Source organism: Convolutriloba macropyga, chromosome 9 (genome assembly GCF_964194025.1).
Source record: "Convolutriloba macropyga chromosome 9, txConMacr16.3, whole genome shotgun sequence".
Lineage (NCBI taxonomy): Eukaryota > Metazoa > Xenacoelomorpha > Acoela > Convolutidae > Convolutriloba > Convolutriloba macropyga.
Window position 1 is genome coordinate 63,458,338 of NC_134476.1, and position 21,194 is coordinate 63,479,531.

Genomic DNA, 21,194 nt, shown 5'->3' on the forward strand with positions numbered 1-21,194 from the left:
TCAAGTGGAGCATGCACACAAAAAATGAGCTAAATCGGACTAAAATTGATGATTTGGTGACCAAAACAAAGTTCGGTGATCGAAAAAGTTAAGCCTCATCGAGCGCGGATACTTTTTAGAAAATCGGTAAAAACGTGTCCAAATTGGTTCGCTCTGCCCAATTTTGTTGTTTTATCCCCAATTATGGCTCAAGTGGAGCATGCCCACAAAAAATGAGCCAAATCGGACAAAAATTGACGATTTGTTGACCAAAACAAAGTTCGGTGATCGAAAAAAATAAGCCTCATCGAGCGCGGATACTTTTTTGAAAATTGGTAAAAACGTTTCCAAAACGGTTCGCTCTGCCCAATTTTTTTGTTTTATCCCCAACTAAGGCTCAGGTGGAGCATGCCCACAAAAAATGAGCCAAATCGGACTAAAATTGATGATTTGGTGGCCAAAACAAAGTTCGGTGATCGAAAAAGTTAAGCCTCATCGAGCGCGGATACTTTTTAGAAAATCGGTAAAAACGTGTCCAAAATGGTTCGCTGTGCCAGATTTTTTGTTTTATCCCCCACTAAAGCTCAAGTGGAGCATGCCCACAAAAAATGAGCCAAATCGGACAAAAATTGACGATTTGGTGACCAAAACAAAGTTCGGTGATCGAAAAATTTAAGCCTCATCGGGCTCGGATACTTTTTTGAAAATCGGTAAAAACGTTTCCAAAATGGTTCGCTCTGCCCAATTTTTTGTTTTATCCCCAACTAAAGCTCAAGTGGAGCATGCCCACAAAAAATGAGCCAAATTGGACTAAAATTGATGATTTGGTGGCCAAAACAAAGTTCGGTGATCGAAAAAGTTAAGCCTCATCGAGCGCGGATACTTTTTAGGAAATCGGTAAAAACGTGTCCAAAATGGTTCGCTCTGCCCAATTTTTTTGTTTTATCCCCAATTATGGCTCAAGTGGAGCATGCACACAAAAAATGAGCCAAATTGGACTAAAATTGATGATTTGGTGGCCAAAACAAAGTTCGGTGATCGAAAAAGTTAAGCCTCATCGAGCGCGGATACTTTTTAGAAAATCGGTAAAAACGTGTTCAAAATGGTTCGCTCTGCCCAATTTTTTTGTTTTATCCCCAATTATGTCTTAAGTGGAGCATGCACACAAAAAATGAGCCAAATCGGACTAAAATTGATGATTTGGTGGCCAAAGCAAAGTTCGGTGATCAAAAAAGTTAAGCCTCATCGAGCGCGGATACTTTTTAGAAAATCGGTAAAAACGTGTCCAAAATGGTTCGCTCTGCCCAATTTTTTTGTTTTATCCCCAATTAAGGCTCAAGTGGAGCATGCCCACAAAAAATGAGCCAAATTGGACTAAAATTGATGATTTGGTGGCCAAAACAAAGTTCGGTGATCAAAAAAGTTAAGCCTAATCGAGCGCGGATACTTTTTAGAAAATTGGTAAAAACGTGTCCAAAATGGTTCGCTCTGCCCATTTTTTTTGTTTTATCCCCAATTATCGCTCAAGTGGAGCATGCACACAAAAAATGAGCTAAATCGGACTAAAATTGATGATTTGGTGACCAAAACAATGTTCGGTGATCGAAAAAGTTAAGCCTCTTCGAGCGCGGATACTTTTTAGAAAATCGGTAAAAACGTGTCCAAAATGGTTCGCTCTGCCCAATTTTTTTATTTTTTTGTTTTATCCCCAATTATGGCTCAAGTGAAGCATGCACACAAAAAATGAGCCAAATCTGACTAAAATTGATGATTTGGTGGCCAAAACAATGTTCGGTGATCGAAAAAGTTAAGCCTCATCGAGCGCGGATACTTTTTAGAAAATCGGTAAAAACGTGTCCAAAATGGTTCGCTCTGCCCAATTTTTTGTTTTATCCCCAACTATGGCTCAAGTGGAGCATGCCCATAAAAAATGAGCCAAATTGGACTAAAATTGATGATTTGGTAGCCAAAACAATGTTCGGTGATCGAAAAAGTTAAGCCTCATCGAGCGCGGATACTTTTTAGAAAATTGGTAAAAACGTGTCCAAAATGGTTCGCTCTGCCCAATTTTTTTGTTTTATCCCCAATTATGGCTCAAGTGGAGCATGCACACAAAAAATGAATTAAATCGGACTAAAATTGATGATTTGGTGACCAAAACAAAGTTCGGTGATCGAAATAGTTAAGCCTCATCGAGCGCGGATACTTTTTAGAAAATCGGTGAAAACGTGTCCAAAATGGTTCGCTCTGCACAATTTTTTTATTTTATCCCCAACTATGGCTCAAGTGGAGCATGCCCACAAAAAATGAGCCAAATTGGACTAAAATTGATGATTTGGTGGCCAAAACAAAGTTCGGTGATCGAAAAAGTTAAGCCTCATCGAGCGCGGATACTTTTTAGAAAATCGGTAAAATTGTGTCGAAAATGGTTCGCTCTGCCCAATTTTTTTGTTTTATCCCCAATTATGGCTCAAGTGGAGCATGCACACAAAAAATGAGCTAAATCGGACTAAAATTGATGATTTGGTGACCAAAACAAAGTTCGGTGATCGAAATAATTAAGCCTCATCAAAGCGCGGATACTTTTTAGAAAATCGGTAAAAACGTGTCCAAAATGGTTCGCTCTGCCAAATTTTTTTGTTTTATCCCCAATTATGGCTCAAGTGGAGCATGCACACAAAAAATGAGCCAAACTGGACTAAAATTGATGATTTGGTGGCCAAAACAAAGTTCGGTGATCGAAAAAGTTAAGCCTCATCGAGAGCGGATACTTTTTAGAAAATCGGTATAAATGTGTCCAAAATGGTTCGCTCTGCCCAATTTTTTTGTTTTATCCCCAATTATGGCTCAAGTGGAGCATGCACACAAAAAATGAGCTAAATCGGACTAAAATTGATGATTTGGTGGCCAAAACAAAGTTCGGTGATCGAAAAAGTTAAGCCTCATCGAGCGCGGATACTTTTTAGAAAATCGGTGAAAACAAGTCCAAAATGGTTCGCTCTGCCCAATTTTTTTGTCTTATCCCCAACTATGGCTCAAGTTGAGCATGCACACAAAAAATGAGCCAAATCGGACTAAAATTGATGATTTGGTGGCCAAAACAAAGTTCGGTGACAGAAAAAGTTAAGCCTCATCGAGAGCGGATACTTTTTAGAAAATCGGTAAAAACGTGTCCAAAATGGTTCGCTCTGCCCAATTTTTTGTTTTATCCCCAACTATGGCTCAAGTGGAGCATGCCCACAAAAAATGAGCCAAATTGGACTAAAATTGATGATTTGGTGGCCAAAACAAAGTTCGGTGATCGAAAAAGTTAAGCCTCATCGAGCGCGGATACTTTTTAGAAAATCGGTAAAATTGTGTCGAAAATGGTTCGCTCTGCCCAATTTTTTTGTTTTATCCCCAATTATGGCTCAAGTGGAGCATGCACACAAAAAATGAGCTAAATCGGACTAAAATTGATGATTTGGTGACCAAAACAAAGTTCGGTGATCGAAATAATTAAGCCTCATCAAAGCGCGGATACTTTTTAGAAAATCGGTAAAAACGTGTCCAAAATGGTTCGCTCTGCCAAATTTTTTTGTTTTATCCCCAATTATGGCTCAAGTGGAGCATGCACACAAAAAATGAGCCAAACTGGACTAAAATTGATGATTTGGTGGCCAAAACAAAGTTCGGTGATCGAAAAAGTTAAGCCTCATCGAGAGCGGATACTTTTTAGAAAATCGGTATAAATGTGTCCAAAATGGTTCGCTCTGCCCAATTTTTTTGTTTTATCCCCAATTATGGCTCAAGTGGAGCATGCACACAAAAAATGAGCTAAATCGGACTAAAATTGATGATTTGGTGGCCAAAACAAAGTTCGGTGATCGAAAAAGTTAAGCCTCATCGAGCGCGGATACTTTTTAGAAAATCGGTGAAAACAAGTCCAAAATGGTTCGCTCTGCCCAATTTTTTTGTCTTATCCCCAACTATGGCTCAAGTTGAGCATGCACACAAAAAATGAGCCAAATCGGACTAAAATTGATGATTTGGTGGCCAAAACAAAGTTCGGTGACAGAAAAAGTTAAGCCTCATCGAGAGCGGATACTTTTTAGAAAATCGGTAAAAATATGTCCAAAATGGTTCGCTATGCCCAATTTTTTTGTTTTATCCCCAACTATGGCTCAAGTGGAGCATGCCCACAAAAAATGAGCCAAATTGGACTAAAATTGATGATTTGGTGGCCAAAACAAAGTTCGGTGATCGAAAAAGTTAAGCCTCATCGAGCGCGGATACTTTTTAGAAAATCGGTAAAAACGTGTCCAAAATGGTTCGCTCTGCCCAATTGTTTTTTTTATCCCCAATTATGGCTCAAGTGGAGCATGCACACAAAAAATGAGCTAAATCGGACTAAAATTGATGATTTGGTGACCAAAACAAAGTTCGGTGATCGAAATAGTTAAGCCTCATCGAGCGCGGATACCTTTTAGAAAATTGGTGAAAACGTGTCCAAAAAGGTTCGCTCTGCCCAATTTTTTTGTTTTATCCCCAACTATGGCTCAAATGGAGCATGCCCACAAACAATGAGCCAAATTGGACTAAAATTGATGATTTGGTGGCCAAAACAAAGTTCGGTGATCGAAAAAGTTAAGCCTCATCGAGCGCGGATACTTTTTAGAAAATCGGTAAAAACGTGTCCAAAATGGTTCGCTCTGCCCAATTTTTTCATTTTATCCCCAATTATTGCTCAAGTGGAGCATGCACACAAAAAATGAGCTAAATCGGACTAAAATTGATGATTTGGTGATCAAAACAAAGTTCGGTGATCGAAATAGTTAAGCCTCATCAAAGCGCGGATACTTTTTAGAAAATCGGTGAAAACGTGTCCAAAATGGTTCGCTCTGCCCAATTTTTTTGTTTTATCCCCAACTATGGCTCAAGTGGAGCATCCCCACAAAAAATGAGCCAAATTGGACTAAAATTGATGATTTGGTGGCCAAAACAAAGTTCGGTGATCGAAAAAGTTAAGCCTCATCGAGCGCGGATACTTTTTAGAAAATCGGTAAAAGCGTGTCCAAAATGGTTCGCTCTGCCCAATTTTTTTAATTTATCCCCAATTATGGCTCAAGTGGAGCATGCACACAAAAAATGAGCTAAATCGGACTAAAATTGATGATTTGGTGACCAAAACAAAGTTCGGTGATCGAAAAACTTAAGCCTCATCGAGCGCGGATACTTTTTAGAAAATCGGTAAGAACGTGTCCAAAATGGTTCGCTCTGCCCAATTGTTTTGTTTTATCCCCAATTATGGCTCAAGTGGAGCATGCACAAAAAATGAGCTAAATCGGACTAAAATTGATGATTTGGTGACCAAAACAAGGTTCGGTGATCGAAATAGTTAAGCCTCATCGAGCGCGGATACTTTTTAGAAAATCGGTGAAAACGTGTCCAAAAAGGTTCGCTCTGCCCAATTTTTTTGTTTTATCCCCAACTATGGCTCAAGTGGAGCATGCCCACAAAAAATGAGCCAAATTGGACTAAAATTGATGATTTGGTGGCCAAAACAAAGTTCGGTGATCGAAAAAGTTAAGCCTCATCGAGCGCGGATACTTTTTAGAAAATCGGTAAAAACGTGTCCAAAATGGTTCGCTCTGCCCAATTCTTTTATTTTATCCCCAATTATTGCTCAAGTGGAGCATGCACACAAAAAATGAGCTAAATCGGACTAAAATTGATGATTTGGTGATCAAAACAAAGTTCGGTGATCGAAATAGTTAAGCCTCATCAAAGCGCGGATACTTTTTAGAAAATCGGTGAAAACGTGTCCAAAATGGTTCGCTCTGCCCAATTTTTTTATTTTATCCCCAATTATTGCTCAAGTGGAGCATGCACACAAAAAATGAGCTAAATCGGACTAAAATTGATGATTTGGTGACCAAAACAAGGTTCGGTGATCGAAATAGTTAAGCCTCATCAAAGCGCGGATACTTTTTAGAAAACCGGTAAAAACGTGTCCAAAATGGTTCGCTCTGCCCAATTTTTTTGTTTTATTCCCAATTATGGCTCAAGTGGAGCATGCACACAAAAAATGAGTCAAATCGGACTAAAATTGATGATTTGGTGGCCAAAACAAAGTTCGGTGATCGAAAAAATTAAGCCTCATCGAGCGCGGATACTTTTTAGAAAATCGGTAAAAACGTGTCCAAAATGGTTTGCTCTGCCCAATTCTTTTATTTTATCCCCAATTATTGCTCAAGTGGAGCATGCACACAAAAAATGAGCTAAATCGGACTAAAATTGATGATTTGGTGATCAAAACAAAGTTCGGTGATCGAAATAGTTAAGCCTCATCAAAGCGCGGATACTTTTTAGAAAATCGGTGAAAACGTGTCCAAAATGGTTCGCTCTGCCCAATTTTTTTATTTTATCCCCAATTATTGCTCAAGTGGAGCATGCACACAAAAAATGAGCTAAATTGGACTAAAATTGATGATTTGGTGACCAAAACGAAGTTCGGTGATCGAAATAGTTAAGCCTCATCAAAGCGCGGATACTTTTTAGAAAATCGGTAAAAACGTGTCCAAAATGGTTCGCTCTGCCCAATTTTTTTGTTTTATTCCCAATTATGGCTCAAGTGGAGCATGCACACAAAAAATGAGTCAAATCGGACTAAAAATGATGATTTGGTGGCCAAAACAAAGTTCGGTGATCGAAAAAATTAAGCCTCATCGAGCGCGGATACTTTTTAGAAAATCGGTAAAAACGTGTCCAAAATGGTTCGCTCTGCCCAATTGTTTTGTTTTATCCCCAATTATGGATCAAGTGGAGCATGCACACAAAAAATGAGCTAAATCGGACTAAAATTGATGATTTGGTGACCAAAACAAAGTTCGGTGATCGAAATAGTTAAGCCTCATCGAGCGCGGATACTTTTTAGAAAATCGGTAAAAACGTGTCCAAAATGGTTCGCTCTGCCCAATTTTTTTGTTTTATCCCCAATTATGGCTCAAGTGGAGCATGCACACAACAAATGAGCTAAATCGGACTAAAATTGATGATTTGGTGACCAAAACAAAGTTCGGTGATCGAAATAGTTAAGCCTCATCAAAGCGCGGATACTTTTTAGAAAATCGGTAAAAACGTGTCCAAAATGGTTCGTTCTGCCCAATTTTTTTGTTTTATCCCCAACTATGGCTCAAGTGGAGCATGCCCACAAAAAATGAGCCAAATTGGACTAAAATTGATGATTTGGTGGCCAAAACAACGTTCGGTGATCGAAAAAGTTAAGCCTCATCGAGCGCGGATACTTTTTAGAAAATCAGTAAAAACGTGTCCAAAATGGTTCGCTCTGCCCAATTTTTTTATTTTATCCACAATTATGGCTCAAGTGGAGCATGCACACAAAAAATGAGCTAAATCGGACTAAAATTGATGATTTGGTGATCAAAACAAAGTTCGGTGATCGAAATAGTTAAGCCTCATCAAAGCGCGGATACTTTTTCGAAAATCGGTGAAAACGTGTCCAAAATGGTTCGCTCTGCCCAATTTTTTTGTTTTATCCCCAACTATGGCTCAAGTGGAGCATCCCCACAAAAAATGAGCCAAATTGGACTAAAATTGATGATTTGGTGGCCAAAACAAAGTTCGGTGATCGAAAAAGTTAAGCCTCATCGAGCGCGGATACTTTTTAGAAAATCGGTAAAAACGTGTCCAAAATGGTTCGCTCTGCCCAATTTTTTTAACTTATCCCCAATTATGGCTCAAGTGGAGCATGCACACAAAAAATGAGCTAAATCGGACTAAAATTGATGATTTGGTGACCAAAACAAAGTTCGGTGATCGAAATAGTTAAGCCTCATCAAAGCGCGGATACTTTTTAGAAAATCGGTAAAAACGTGTCCAAAATGGTTCGCTCTGCCCAATTTTTTTGTTTTATTCCCAATTATGGCTCAATTGGAGCATGCACACAAAAAATGAGCCAAATCGGACTAAAATTGATGATTTGGTGGCCAAAACAAAGTTCGGTGATCGAAAAAGTTAAGCCTCATCGAGCGCGGATACTTTTTAGAAAATCGATAAAAAACGTGTCCAAAATGGTTCGCTCTGCCCAATTTTTTTATTTTATCCCCAATTATGGCTCAAGTGGAGCATGCACACAAAAAATGAGCTAAATCGGACTAAAATTGATGATTTGGTGACCAAAACAAAGTTCGGTGATCGAAATAGTTAAGCCTCATCAAAGCGCGGATACTTTTTAGAAAATTGGTGAAAACGTGTCCAAAATGGTTCGCTCTGCCCAATTTTTTTGTTTTATCCCCAACTGTGGCTCAAGTGGAGCATGCCCACAAAAAATGAGCCAAATTGGACTAAAATTGATGATTTGGTGGCCAAAACAAAGTTCGGTGATCGAAAAAGTTAAGCCTCATCGAGCGCGGATACTTTTTAGAAAATCGGTAAAAACGTGTCCAAAATGGTTCGTTCTGCCCAATTTTTTTGTTTTATCCCCAATTATGGCTCAAGTGGAGCATGCACACAACAAATGAGCTAAATCGGACTAAAATTGATGATTTGGTGACCAAAACAAAGTTCGGTGATCGAAATAGTTAAGCCTCATCAAAGCGCGGATACTTTTTAGAAAATCGGTAAAAACGTGTCCAAAATGGTTCGCTCTGCCCAATTTTTTTGTCTTATCCCCAACTGTGGCTCAAGTGGAGCATGCTCACAAAAAATGAGCCAAATCGGACTAAAATTGATGATTTGGTGGCCAAAACAAAGTTCGGTGATCGAAAAAGTTAAGCCTCATCGAGCGCGGATACTTTTTAGAAAATCGGTAAAAACGTGTCCAAAATGGTTCGCTCTGCCCAATTTTTTTAATTTATCCCCAATTATGGCTCAAGTGGAGCATGCACACAAAAAATGAGCTAAATCGGACTAAAATTGATGATTTGGTGACCAAAACAAAGTTCGGTGATCGAAATAGTTAAGCCTCATCAAAGCGCGGATACTTTTTAGAAAATCGGTAAAAACGTGTCCAAAATGGTTCGCTCTGCCCAATTTTTTTGTTTTATTCCCAATTATGGCTCAAGTGGAGCATGCACACAAACAATGAGCCAAATCGGACTAAAATTGATGATTTGGTGACCAAAACAAAGTTCGGTGATCGAAATAGTTAAGCCTCATCAAAGCGCGGATACTTTTTAGAAAATTGGTGAAAACGTGTCCAAAATGGTTCCCCTGCCCAATTTTTTTGTTTTATCCCCAACTATGTCTCAAGTGGAGCATGCCCACAAAAAATGAGCCAAATTGGACTAAAATTGATGATTTGGTGGCCAAAACAAGGTTCGGTGATCGAAAAAGTTAAGCCTCATCGAGCGCGGATACTTTTTAGAAAATCGGTGAAAACGTGTCCAAAATGGTTCGCTCTGCCCAATTTTTTTGTTTTATCCCCAATTATGGCTCAAGTGGAGCATGCACACAACAAATGAGCTAAATCGGACTAAAATTGATGATTTGGTGACCAAAACAAAGTTCGGTGATCGAAATAGTTAAGCCTCATCAAAGCGCGGATACTTTTTAGAAAATTGGTAAAAACATGTCCAAAATGGTTCGCTCTGCCCAATTTTTTTGTCTTATCCCCAACTATGGCTCAAGTGGAGCATGCACACAAAAAATGAGCCAAATCGGACTAAAATTGATGATTTGGTGGCCAAAACAAAGTTCGGTGATCGAAAAAGTTAAGCCTCATCGAGCGCGGATACATTTTAGAAAATCGGTAAAAACGTGTCCAAAATGGATCGCTCTGCCCAATTTTTTTGTTTTATCCCCAATTATGGCTCAAGTGGAGCATTCACACAAAAAATAAGCCAAATCGGACTAAAATTGATGATTTGGTGGCCAAAACAATGTTCGGTGATCGAAAAAGTTAAGCCTCATCGAGCGCGGATACTTTTTAGAAAATTGGTAAAAACGTGTCCAAAATGGTCCGCTCTGCCCAATTTTTTTGTTTTATACCCAATTATGGCTCAAGTGGAGCATGCACACAAAAAATGAGCTAAATCGGACTAAAATTGATGATTTGGTGGCCAAAACAAAGTTCGGTGATCGAAAAAGTTAAGCCTCATCGAGCGCGGATACTTTTTAGAAAATCGGTAAAAACAAGTCCAAAATGGTTCGCTCTGCCCAATTTTTTTGTTTTATTCCCAATTATGGCTCAAGTGGAGCATGCACACAAAAAATGAGCCAAATCGGACTAAAATTGATGATTTGGTGGCCAAAACAAAGTTCGGTGATCGAAAAAGTTAAGCCTCATCGAGCGCGGATACTTTTTAGAAAATCGGTAAAAACGTGTCCAAAATGGTTCGCTCTGCCCAATTTTTTTGTTTTATCCCCAATTATGGCTCAAGTGGAGCATGCACACAAAAAATGAGCTAAATCGGACTAAAATTGATGATTTGGTGGCCAAAACAAAGTTCGGTGATCGAAAAAGTTAAGCCTCATCGAGCGCGGATACTTTTTAGAAAATCGATGGAAACAAGTCCAAAATGGTTCGCTCTGCCCAATTGTTTTCTCTTATCCCCAATTATGGCTCAAGTGGAGCATGCACACAAAAAATGAGCTAAATCGGACTAAAATTGATGATTTGGTGACCAAAACAAAGTTCGGTGATCGAAATAGTTAAGCCTCATCGAGCGCGGATACTTTTTAGAAAATCGGTAAAAACAAGTCCAAAATGGTTCGCTCTGCCCAATTTTTTTGTCTTATCCCCAACTATGGCTCAGGTGAAGCATGCACACAAAAAATAAGCCAAATCGGACTAAAATTGATGATTTGGTGGCCGAAACAATGTTCGGTGATCGAAAAAGTTAAGCCTAATCGAGCGCGGATACTTTTTAGAAAATCGGTAAAAAAGTGTCCAAAATGGTTCGCTCTGCCCAATTGTTTTGTTTTATCCCCAATTATGGCTCAAGTGGAGCATGCACGCAAAAAATGAGCTAAATCGGACTAAAATTGATGATTTGGTGACCAAAACAAAGTTCGGTGATCGAAATAGTTAAGCCTCATCGAGCGCGGATACTTTTTAGAAAATCGGTAAAAACGTGTCCAAAATGGTTCGCTCTGCCCAATTTTTTTGTTTTATCCCCAACTATGGCTCAAGTGAAGCATGCCCACACAAAAAGGGCCAAATTGGACTAAAATTGATGATTTGGTGGCCAAAACAAAGTTCGGTGATCGAAAAAGTTAAGCCTCATCGAGCGCGGATACTTTTTAGAAAATCGGTAAAAACGTGTCCAAAATGGTTCGCTCTGCCCAATTGTTTTGTTTTATCCCCAATTATGGCTCAAGTGGAGCATGCACACAAAAAATGAGCTATATCGGACTAAAATGGATGATTTGGTGACCAAAACAAAGTTCGGTGATCGAAATAGTTAAGCCTCATCAAAGCGCGGATACTTTTTAGAAAATCGGTAAAAACTTGTCCAAAATGGTTCGCTCTGCCCAATTTTTTTGTTTTATTCCCAATTATGGCTCAAGTGGAGCATGCACACAAAAAATGAGTCAAATCGGACTAAAATTGATGATTTGGTGGCCAAAACAAAGTTCGGTGATCGAAAAAATTAAGCCTCATCGAGCGCGGATACTTTTTAGAAAATCGGTAAAAACGTGTCCAAAATGGTTCGCTCTGCCCAATTTTTTTGTTTTATCCCCAATTATGGCTCAAGTGGTGCATGCACACAAAAAATGAGCCAAATCGGACTAAAATTGATGATTTGGTGGCCAAAACAAAGTTCGGTGATCGAAAAAGTTAAGCCTCATCGAGCGGGGATACTTTTTAGAAAATCGGTAAAAACGTGTCCAAAATGGTTCGCTCTGCCCAATTTTTTTGTTTTATCCCAATTATGGCTCAAGTTGAGCATGCACACAAAAAATGAGCTAAATCGGACTAAAATTGATGATTTGGTGGCCAAAACAAGCTCGGTGATCGAAAAAGTTAAGCCTCATCGAGCGCGGATACTTTTTAGAAAATCGGTGGAAACAAGTCCAAAATGGTTCGCTCTGCCCAATTTTTTTGTCTTATCCCCACTTATGGCTCAAGTGGAGCATGCACACAAAAAATGAGCTAAATCGGACTAAAATTGATGATTTGGTTGCCAAAACAAAGTTCGGTGATCGAAAAAGTTAAGCCTCAGCGAGTGCGGATACTTTTTAGAAAATCGGTTAAAACGTGTCCAAAATGGTTCGCTCTGCCCATTTTTTTTGTTTTATCCCCAACTATGGCTCAAGTGGAGCATGCACACAAAAATGGGCCAAATCGGACTAAAATTGATGATTTGGTGGCCAAAACAAAGTTCGGTGATCGAAAAAGTTAAGCCTCATCGAGCGCGGATACTTTTTAGAAAATCGGTTAAAACGTGTCCAAAATGGTTCGCTCTGCCCAATTTTTTTGTTTTATCCCCATTTATGGCTCAAGTGGAGCATGCAAACAAAAAATGAGCTAAATCGGACTAAAATTGATGATTTGGTGACCAAAACAATGTTCGGTGATCGAAAAAGTTAAGCCTCATCGAGCGCGGATACTTTTTAGAAAATTGGTTAAAACGTGTCCAAAATGGTTCGCTCTGCCCAATTTTTTTGTTTTATCCCCATTTATGGCTCATGTGGAGCATGCACACAAAAAATGAGCTAAATCGGACTAAAATTGATGATTTGGTTGCCAAAACAAAGTTCGGTGATCGAAAAAGTTAAGCCTCAGCGAGCGCGGATACTTTTTAGAAAATTGGTTAAAACGTGTCCAAAATGGTTCGCTCTGCCCAATTTTTTTGTTTTATCCCCAACTATGGCTCAAGTGGAGCATGCACACAAAAGATGGGCCAAATCGGACTAAAATTGATGATTTGGTGACCAAAACAATGTTCGGTGATCGAAAAAGTTAAGCCTCATCGAGCGCGGATACTTTTTAGAAAATTGGTTAAAACGTGTCCAAAATGGTTCGCTCTGCCCAATTTTTTTGTTTTATCCCCATTTATGGCTCAAGTGGAGCATGCACACAAAAAATGAGCTAAATCGGACTAAAATGGATGATTTGGTTGCAAAAACAAAGTTCGGTGATCGAAAAAGTTAAGCCTCAGCGAGCGCGGATACTTTTTAGAAAATTGGTTAAAACGTGTCCAAAATGGTTCGCTCTGCCCAATTTTTTTGTTTTATCCCCAACTATGGCTCAAGTGGAGCATGCACACAAAAGATGGGCCAAATCGGACTAAAATTGATGATTTGGTGGCCAAAATAAAGTTCGGTGATCGAAAAAGTTAAGCCTCATCGAGCGCGGATACTTTTTAGAAAATCGGTAAAAACGTGTCCAAAATGGTTCGCTCTGCCCAATTTTTTTGTTTTATCCCCAGTTATGGCTCAAGTGGAGCATGCACACAAAAAATGAGCTAAATCGGACTAAAATTGATGATTTGGTGGCCAAAACAATGTTCGGTGATCGAAAAAGTTAAGCCTCATCGAGCGCTGATACTTTTTAGAAAATTGGTTAAAACGTGTCCAAAATGGTTCGCTCTGCCCAATTTTTTTGTTTTATCCCCAATTATGGCTCAAGTGGAGCATGCACACAAACAATGAGCCAAATCGGACTAAAATTGATGATTTGGTGACCAAAACAAAGTTCGGTGATCGAAATAGTTAAGCCTCATCAAAGCGCGGATACTTTTTAGAAAATTGGTGAAAACGTGTCCAAAATGGTTCGCTCTGCCCAATTTTTTTATTGTATCCCTGATTATGGCTCAAGTGGAGCATGCACACAAAAAATGAGCTAAATCGGACTAAAATTGATGATTTGGTGGCCAAAACAGAGTTCGGTGATCGAAAAAGTTAAGCCTCATCGAGCGCGGATACTTTTTAGAAAATCGGTAAAAACGTGTCCAAAATGGTTCGCTCTGCCCAATTTTTTTGTTTTATCCCCAGTTATGGCTCAAGTGGAGCATGCACACAAAAAATGAGCTAAATCGGACTAAAATTGATGATTTGGTGGCCAAAACAAAGTTCGGTGATCGAAAAAGTTAAGCCTCATCGAGCGGGGATACATTTTAGAAAATTGGTGAAAACGTGTCCAAAATGGTTCCCTCTGCCCAATTTTTTTGTTTTATCCCCAATTATGGCTCAAGTGGAGCATGCACACAAAAAATGAGCTAAATCGGACTAAAATTGATGATTTGGTGGCCAAAACAAAGTTCGGTGATCGAAAAAGTTAAGCCTCATCGAGCGCGGATACTTTTTAGAAAATCGGTAAAAACGTGTCCAAAATGGTTCGCTCTGCCCAATTTTTTTGTTTTATCCCCAGTTATGGCTCAAGTGGAGCATGCACACAAAAAATGAGCTAAATCGGACTAAAATTGATGATTTGGTGGCCAAAACAATGTTCGGTGATCGAAAAAGTTAAGCCTCATCGAGCGCTGATACTTTTTAGAAAATTGGTTAAAACGTGTCCAAAATGGTTCGCTCTGCCCAATTTTTTTGTTTTATCCCCAATTATGGCTCAAGTGGAGCATGCACACAAAAAATGAGCTAAATCGGACTAAAATTGATGATTTGGTGGCCAAAACAAAGTTCGGTGATCGAAAAAGTTAAGCCTCATCGAGCGCGGATACTTTTTAGAAAATCGGTAAAAACGTGTCCAAAATGGTTCGCTCTGCCCAATTTTTTTGTTTTATCCCCAGTTATGGCTCAAGTGGAGCATGCACACAAAAAATGAGCTAAATCGGACTAAAATTGATGATTTGCTGGCCAAAACAAGGTTCGGTGATCGAAAAAGTTAAGCCTCATCGAGCGGGGATACATTTTAGAAAATTGGTGAAAACGTGTCCAAAATGGTTCCCTCTGCCCAATTTTTTTGTTTTATCCCCAATTATGGCTCAAGTGGAGCATGCACACAAAAAATGAGCTAAATCGGACTAAAATTGATGATTTGGTGGCCAAAACAAAGTTCGGTGATGGAAAAAGTTAAGCCTCATTGAGCGCGGATACTTTTTAGAAAATTGGTTAAAACGTGTCCAAAATGGTTCGCTCTGCCCAATTTTTTTGTTTTATCCCCAATTATGGCTCAAGTGGAGCATGCACACAAAAAATGAGCTAAATCGGACTAAAATTGATGATTTGGTGGCCAAAACAAAGTTCGGTGATCGAAAAAGTTAAGCCTCATCGAGCGCGGATACTTTTTAGAGAATTGGTAAAAACGTGTCCAAAATGGTTCGCTCTGCCCAATTTTTTTGTTTTATCCCCAGTTATGGCTCAAGTGGAGCATGCACACAAAAAATGAGCTAAATCGGACTAAAATTGATGATTTGGTGGCCAAAACAAAGTTCGGTGATCGAAAAAGTTAAGCCTCATCGAGCGGGGATACATTTTAGAAAATTGGTGAAAACGTGTCCAAAATGGTTCCCTCTGCCCAATTTTTTTGTTTTATCCCCAATTATGGCTCAAGTGGAGCATGCACACAAAAAATGAGCTAAATCGGACTAAAATTGATGATTTGGTGGCCAAAACAAAGTTCGGTGATCGAAAAAGTTAAGCCTCATCGAGCGCTGATACTTTTTAGAAAATTGGTTAAAACGTGTCCAAAATGGTTCGCTCTGCCCAATTTTTTTGTTTTATCCCCAATTATGGCTCAAGTGGAGCATGCACACAAAAAATGAGCTAAATCGGACAAAAATTGATGATTTGGTGGCCAAAACAAAGTTCGGTGATCGAAAAAGTTAAGCCTCATCGAGCGCGGATACTTTTTAGAAAATCGGTAAAAACGTGTCCAAAATGGTTCGCTCTGCCCAATTTTTTTGTTTTATCCCCAGTTATGGCTCAAGTGGAGCATGCACACAAAAAATGAGCTAAATCGGACTAAAATTGATGATTTGGTGGCCAAAACAAAGTTCGGTGATCGAAAAAGTTAAGCCTCATCGAGCGGGGATACATTTTAGAAAATTGGTGAAAACGTGTCCAAAATGGTTCCCTCTGCCCAATTTTTTTGTTTTATCCCCAATTATGGCTCAAGTGGAGCATGCACACAAAAAATGAGCTAAATCGGACTAAAATTGATGATTTGGTGGCCAAAACAAAGTTCGGTGATCGAAAAAGTTAAGCCTCATCGAGCGCGGATACTTTTTAGAAAATCGGTAAAAACGTGTCCAAAATGGTTCGCTCTGCCCAATTTTTTTGTTTTATCCCCAGTTATGGCTCAAGTGGAGCATGCACACAAAAAATGAGCTAAATTTGACTAAAATTGATGATTTGGTGGCCAAAACAAAGTTCGGTGATCGAAAAAGTTAAGCCTCATCGAGCGGGGATACATTTTAGAAAATTGGTGAAAACGTGTCCAAAATGGTTCCCTATGCCCAATTTTTTTGTTTTATCCCCAATTATGGCTCAAGTGGAGCATGCACACAAAAAATGAGCTAAATCGGACTAAAATTGATGATTTGGTGGCCAAAACAAAGTTCGGTGATCGAAAAAGTTAAGCCTCATCGAGCGCGGATACTTTTTAGAAAATCGGTAAAAACGTGTCCAAAATGGTTCGCTCTGCCCAATTTTTTTGTTTTATCCCCAGTTATGGCTCAAGTGGAGCATGCACACAAAAAATGAGCTAAATCGGACTAAAATTGATGATTTGGTGGCCAAAACAAAGTTCGGTGATCGAAAAAGTTAAGCCTCATCGAGCGGGGATACATTTTAGAAAATTGGTGAAAACGTGTCCAAAATGGTTCCCTCTGCCCAATTTTTTTGTTTTATCCCCAATTATGGCTCAAGTGGAGCATGCACACAAAAAATGAGCTAAATCGGACTAAAATTGATGATTTGGTGGCCAAAACAAAGTTCAGTGATCGAAAAAGTTAAGCCTCATCGAGCGCGGATACTTTTTAGAAAATCGGTAAAAACGTGTCCAAAATGGTTCGCTCTGCCCAATTTTTTTGTTTTATCCCCAGTTATGGCTCAAGTGGAGCATGCACACAAAAAATGAGCTAAATCGGACTAAAATTGATGATTTGGTGGCCAAAACAATGTTCGGTGATCGAAAAAGTTAAGCCTCATCGAGCGCTGATACTTTTTAGAAAATTGGTTAAAACGTGTCCAAAATGGTTCGCTCTGCCCAATTTTTTTGTTTTATCCCCAATTATGGCTCAAGTGGAGCATGCACACAAAAAATGAGCTAAATCGGACTAAAATTGATGATTTGGTGGCCAAAACAAAGTTCGGTGATCGAAAAAGTTAAGCCTCATCGAGCGCGGATACTTTTTAGAAAATCGGTAAAAACGTGTCCAAAATGGTTCGCTCTGCCCAATTTTTTTGTTTTATCCCCAGTTATGGCTCAAGTGGAGCATGCACACAAAAAATGAGCTAAATCGGACTAAAATTGATGATTTGGTGGCCAAAACAATGTTCGGTGATCGAAAAAGTTAAGCCTCATCGAGCGCTGATACTTTTTAGAAAATTGGTTAAAACGTGTCCAAAATGGTTCGCTCTGCCCAATTTTTTTGTTTTATCCCCAATTATGGCTCAAGTGGAGCATGCACACAAAAAATGAGCTAAATCGGACTAAAATTGATGATTTGGTGGCCAAAACAAAGTTCGGTGATCGAAAAAGTTAAGCCTCATCGAGCGCGGATACTTTTTAGAAAATCGGTAAAAACGTGTCCAAAATGGTTCGCTCTGCCCAATTTTTTTGTTTTATCCCCAGTTATGGCTCAAGTGGAGCATGCACACAAAAAATGAGCTAAATCGGACTAAAATTGATGATTTGGTGGCCAAAACAAAGTTCGGTGATCGAAAAAGTTAAGCCTCATCGAGCGGGGATACATTTTAGAAAATTGGTGAAAACGTGTCCAAAATGGTTCCCTCTGCCCAATTTTTTTGTTTTATCCCCAATTATGGCTCAAGTGGAGCATGCACACAAAAAATGAGCTAAATCGGACTAAAATTGATGATTTGGTGGCCAAAACAAAGTTCGGTGATCGAAAAAGTTAAGCCTCATCGAGCGCGGATACTTTTTAGAAAATCGGTAAAAACGTGTCCAAAATGGTTCGCTCTGCCCAATTTTTTTGTTTTATCCCCAGTTATGGCTCAAGTGGAGCATGCACACAAAAAATGAGCTAAATCGGACTAAAATTGATGATTTGGTGGCCAAAACAAAGTTCGGTGATCGAAAAAGTTAAGCCTCATCGAGCGGGGATACATTTTAGAAAATTGGTGAAAACGTGTCCAAAATGGTTCCCTCTGCCCAATTTTTTTGTTTTATCCCCAATTATGGCTCAAGTGAAGCATGCACACAAAAAATGAGCTAAATCGGACTAAAATTGATGATTTGGTGGCCAAAACAAAGTTCAGTGATCGAAAAAGTTAAGCCTCATCGAGCGCGGATACTTTTTAGAAAATCGGTAAAAACGTGTCCAAAATGGTTCGCTCTGCCCAATTTTTTTGTTTTATCCCCAGTTATGGCTCAAGTGGAGCATGCACACAAAAAATGAGCTAAATCGGACTAAAATTGATGATTTGGTGGCCAAAACAATGTTCGGTGATCGAAAAAGTTAAGCCTCATCGAGCGCTGATACTTTTTAGAAAATTGGTTAAAACGTGTCCAAAATGGTTCGCTCTGCCCAATTTTTTTGTTTTATCCCCAATTATGGCTCAAGTGGAGCATGCACACAAAAAATGAGCTAAATCGGACTAAAATTGATGATTTGGTGGCCAAAACAAAGTTCGGTGATCGAAAAAGTTAAGCCTCATCGAGCGCGGATACTTTTTAGAAAATCGGTAAAAACGTGTCCAAAATGGTTCGCTCTGCCCAATTTTTTTGTTTTATCCCCAGTTATGGCTCAAGTGGAGCATGCACACAAAAAATGAGCTAAATCGGACTAAAATTGATGATTTGGTGGCCAAAACAAAGTTCGGTGATCGAAAAAGTTAAGCCTCATCGAGCGGGGATACATTTTAGAAAATTGGTGAAAACGTGTCCAAAATGGTTCCCTCTGCCCAATTTTTTTGTTTTATCCCCAATTATGGCTCAAGTGGAGCATGCACACAAAAAATGAGCTAAATCGGACTAAAATTGATGATTTGGTGGCCAAAACAAAGTTCGGTGATCGAAAAAGTTAAGCCTCATCGAGCGCGGATACTTTTTAGAAAATCGGTAAAAACGTGTCCAAAATGGTTCGCTCTGCCCAATTTTTTTGTTTTATCCCCAGTTATGGCTCAAGTGGAGCATGCACACAAAAAATGAGCTAAATCGGACTAAAATTGATGATTTGGTGGCCAAAACAATGTTCGGTGATCGAAAAAGTTAAGCCTCATCGAGCGCTGATACTTTTTAGAAAATTGGTTAAAACGTGTCCAAAATGGTTCGCTCTGCCCAATTTTTTTGTTTTATCCCCAATTATGGCTCAAGTGGAGCATGCACACAAAAAATGAGCTAAATCGGACTAAAATTGATGATTTGGTGGCCAAAACAAAGTTCGGTGATCGAAAAAGTTAAGCCTCATCGAGCGCGGATACTTTTTAGAAAATCGGTAAAAACGTGTCCAAAATGGTTCGCTCTGCCCAATTTTTTTGTTTTATCCCCAGTTATGGCTCAAGTGGAGCATGCACACAAAAAATGAGCTAAATCGGACTAAAATTGATGATTTGGTGGCCAAAACAAAGTTCGGTGATCGAAAAAGTTAAGCCTCATCGAGCGGGGATACATTTTAGAAAATTGGTGAAAACGTGTCCAAAATGGTTCCCTCTGCCCAATTTTTTTGTTTTATCCCCAATTATGGCTCAAGTGGAGCATGCACACAAAAAATGAGCTAAATCGGACTAAAATTGATGATTTGGTGGCCAAAACAAAGTTCGGTGATCGAAAAAGTTAAGCCTCATCGAGCGGGGATACATTTTAGAAAATTGGTGAAAACGTGTCCAAAATGGTCCGCTCTGCCCAATTTTTTTGTTTTATCCCCAATTATGGCTCAAGTGGAGCATGCACACAAAAAATGAGCTAAATCGGACTAAAATTGATGATTTGGTGGCCAAAACAAAGTTCGGTGATCGAAAAAGTTAAGCCTCATCGAGCGCGGATACTTTTTAGAAAATCGGTAAAAACGTGTCCAAAATGGTTCGCTCTGCCCAATTTTTTGTTTTTTCCCCAATTATGGCTCAAGTGGAGCATGCACACAAAAAATGAGCTAAATCGGACTAAAATTGATGATTTGGTGACCAAAACAAAGTTCGGTGATCGAAAAAGTTAAGCCTCATCGAGCGTGGTTACTTTTTAGAAAATCGGTAAAAACGTGTCCAAAATGGTTCGCTCTGCCCAATGTTTTTGTTTTATCCCCAATTATGGCTCAAGTGGAGGATGCACACAAAAAATGAGCTAAATCTGACTAAAAATGATGATTTGGTGACCAAAACAAAGTTCGGTGATCGAAAAAGTTAAGCCTCATCGAGCGCGGATACTTTTTGTAAATGACAATTTCAGCAATAACCATTGCTCCAAACACACCCCATATTTTTGTAAAGGCCATTCTAATAGTTCCCCTGCTTGCGTTTACTGTATATTTGATATCTGGAACTGTCTCGGAAACATCAATACAAATTGTAGAATTCCCCTTTATTAAACTAACTTCTAAGTTAGTGCAAATCGCTGAGTTCCCTTCTTTAGGCTGCACTCCGCTAACGCAGAGTGCAGTCAAATTAAACTTATCAAAGAGAGTTGATACTTACCTATTAATAAGTTTATCACAACAATTAGGCTAAAAGCAATTTATCTATGATTTTCCCAAGTACCGGCCTAAACCCACTGAAGTCATGCTTCCGGTTCAATGTCCGTTTGAACAGGTTCCTCGGCCCCAATTCATCTCTCCCTTGCTTTGGGGCCGTTCCACTGTATTGTGGATGGTTGGAAGCAAAAAGTTTGTGCGTTGGTCGTAATACACTGTATGGCTACGAATTGCATAAATTATAACAAAACAGTGGCTAAAATTGCATGTATTAAGTGACTATTTTGCAAACCGCAAGGCGGCGAGTTAAAGTGATCCTGTATATGAATATAAGACTACAATACAATACTGCACCCCACACAAAAAGTGCACCGGTTCTCGTCCGATCACCGAAGTTAAGCAACATTGGGCCTGGTTAGTACTTGGAAGGGTGACCGCTTGGGAACACCAGGTGTTGTAGGTTTTTTCTTTTGAGTATTCAAACCTCATAGAATACTTTTA